At 45.6% G+C, this 3378-nt stretch overlaps 1 pseudogene; it reads left to right on the plus strand.

Moving 5' to 3' along the window:
• The first annotated feature begins 226 nt into the window (after window positions 1–226).
• On the plus strand, window positions 227–2212 carry LOC106637232 (heparan-alpha-glucosaminide N-acetyltransferase-like; annotated as a pseudogene).
• Window positions 2213–3378: the final 1166 nt, after the last annotated feature.

Raw genomic sequence — 3378 nt, forward strand, 5'->3', positions numbered from 1 at the left:
AGAGGGGTCTGCCTCGGGGGCCATTATTTACCGGCCGGCCCAACGACACCGGCAAGTATAGGTTATGCGGTAGGTATGTATGTACAGGCCATGAGAAATCATCACTTTGGTGTATGAAGCAATAAAAAAAAAAAAAAAAAAAAAAAAAAAAAACCAAAAAAAATGGCACAAGTTACATATCTGTACGGATGTATGGAAAAAAGTTGTTTTTTTTTTCCTTTTCGGTATGGGTGCATTCACTTTGTCGTTTCACCTCGGCATAGGGGAATATACACAAACAAGAGCCGCTGATAATGGATGCGCGTACACGAGAGTACCTACGTGCGAGTGGGCTATACACTTGAGGTCTGCACCCGAGACTCGTTCATTAATCAGTCTGGGCACGGCCGTGCGGAGAACGGGGTAAACGTGGGGGAGGGAGACAGGTGCGACTACTGCATTGCTCGGTTTATTTTCGTTTCAACCCCCCCCCCAACCATGGGATCTATACTGGTATATTGAATTTGTACATACATACAAATAAAGGCGTTCCATATACACGCGCGAGCTTTTGTACGTTTTGTATCATAAATTGCTTGGCAAACCATATTTGCAATGATGATGATGACCAGGAAAATTCACTAATATATTATAATATGCGCGTAACCGGCCAAATGGAACTGGAAATATTGAAAGCTTTTAAACGCGATAAAAGTCATATTTACAAAGAGAGAGAGAGAGAGAGAGAGAGAGTACAGTTGCAGCGGGGAGTAGAACCGAGAGCGATAAAATTAATCCATAACTGATCGAAGCGCCCGAGTCAGCATTCCACTGTCTGTCTCCTCGGCCCTGTCCCGCGGGACTTCAAAGCTCGCACTTTCCTGGGCTATCCTCAAGGTATATAAATATACTCCCATCGCTGTTTGACGCAAATTCAACTTTATTTTTTTACCTCTCCTAAGCACAGTTTTTACTTGTTTTTCATCGGCGTCTCGCTCAACACACTGGCCAACACCTAACTGGAGGACATGTGAGTGTTTGGCGTCTTGCAGAGGTTTAGCGTCGCCTACCTGGTCGCGGCCGCAGTCCACACGCTCGCGTTCCGGCCAAACACCGCGACCAAATGGAAGGTATGATTAATGATAATGATTGACAAATACACACATCAAGGATCATCAATCTGTTTGTTTTCCCCCCCGTAGGGGTCATCATTGGCAGACGTGATGGTGATGCTGCCCGAGTGGGTGGTAGCTTTCCTCGTCCTTGCGGCGCACTGTCTTATTGTACTGCGGCTGCCCGTCCCGGATTGTCCAAAGTACACATACTTACCTACAAAATAATAACGAGATTTTAGAAGGGGAGAGAGTAAAATCTTTGAAAAATATTTGCCAGTGGCTACTTTAGCCCCGGGGGACTCTACGCAGACGGCAAGTATTGGAACTGCACGTGCGGCGCGACGGGCTACCTCGACAGTATCCTACTGGGCGAGCGACACGTTTACCGGCATCCCATGGCCAGCAGCGTTAACGGATCCGGAGCCTTTGATCCCGAAGGCGTCGTAGGTACGTATATATCAATCAAGTCTTTGCCTGTATGAATACTGTATGTCATGATGTCCACGCAGGTTGTCTACCGTCGATATTCCAAGTGTTCCTGGGCATGCACGCCGGGCAGATACTCAAGGCGCACCGCGCCTGGAAGGGTCGGCTGTTGAGGTGGCTCTCGAGGGCCGTCGTCTACGGCATCGTCGCCGGGGCGTTGCACTACACCGGTGCCATTCCCATAAACAAGAACCTATGGTACTTTTTTTTTTTTTTTCAATCATAGTGGAATATGGACTACAACAACATATTTGTGTGGTCGTATACTGTACGTGCAGGTCGCTGTCGTCCGTCATGATAACGACGTGCTTCAACTTGGGACTCCTGTCGGTGTTTTACCTGGTGATCGACGTGACCGGCGCGTGGCAAGGTGGCCCCTTAAGAATACCAGGTTGGTTAAACCATAACGAGTTACAATGTATACCATAATGGTCCCTTGTTACCCAACTGGTATAAACGCCCTCGTGATGTACGCGGGCCACCAGGTGCTTTGGTCGATGTTTCCCTTTCACTGGAAAATCGGGCGCATGAACAGCCACGCGCTACTGCTAACCGAGTCGATCTGGTGCGTGGGACTCTGGACTCTGGTGGGTTACGTGCTGCACCGGAAGAAAATATACTTAAGGCTTTGAGTGTTTCAACCACCGTCCATATACATGTATACGTTGTGTAAAAAAAGAAAAAAAAATCAACGGTTTTTGGAATAAAGGCAAATACGTCTATTGGTATATATACGGTTGTATGGTTGAAGAGTATAGTTGGAGATATTTCGGTCGAGGCAGACTTTGAGAGGAAAAAACAACGCTAGGAGGCAAAGAAGTATGGGATGAAGGGCTTTTATTACTGCTCTCGGGCAATGTCGTGTGATATTTTTGTCCGGCAAAAGAGCAAAAATGTACACACGCTGTGGCAGCGGTTTTGTACGTATATACACAAAGGCCCAAACTGTTTTCTATAGAAGACAAAAGGTAATGATAATAAGGTGCTAGAATTTAATGTTACTCTAGGAATATAAACTTTGTTTTTTTTTCTCCCATAATTATTTCTGCTTCTATATTATACTTAAATAATTTTGTTATTTTTAATCATCTGCCTCTACAGAGACCGTCTGATATACTTAAAGTTCTTATTAACACTACTATAGCATTTATTTTTAATTTTAATTTGTGTAATGGAAGACCCTCTCTAATATTATTTTAAAATACTATTGGAAAATTAATATTTATGTTAATTTAATTATGTTAAGTTAATCATATGTTTTATCAACTCCTTTGTGAGTCACGTATTCTGCTGTTGAGAACTAATTTTCAGCCTGCATTGATAAATACACGAATAATGTCGTTAATTTGTGTACTCAATCTGTTAGTGGAGGGTTGGCGCGCGGAGCGCGCAGGGGGGCGTTAGCCCTACTAGTATATATACTCTATATCACCTCAGCCGCTTACGATCGCTCGACACGCGTAAGCTCGTACGATGATGCAGATCGCGGGGTAAAGCACCCATCGCCTATGACGGAGGTGTCGGCGCGTCTGGAAGTTGAACCAATTCGCCGGTATATCGGTATGCGACCGGCTTTCGCCCACCGGGGGGAGAGACAAGCACTGGCGCATCGATGGCTCGTGGGTGTGGGTGTGTGTATCGGATATGGGGCGCAACTTTGTTTTATGGAGCTTATGGGACGCGCAGAGGGAGCTTTGGCTCTGTCGCGCGGCTCTCCGAGATAAGAGGACTTTGCGATTTTTATACCCCACCCGTGTGTATGGGAGTTGGGTTAAAATATATTCTTTCGAGGGAAGAT

Source organism: Copidosoma floridanum, unplaced genomic scaffold, assembly GCF_036245765.1.
Source record: "Copidosoma floridanum isolate Cflo_tuat_1 unplaced genomic scaffold, Cflo_Japanese_pri ptg000001l, whole genome shotgun sequence".
NCBI lineage: Eukaryota > Metazoa > Arthropoda > Insecta > Hymenoptera > Encyrtidae > Copidosoma > Copidosoma floridanum.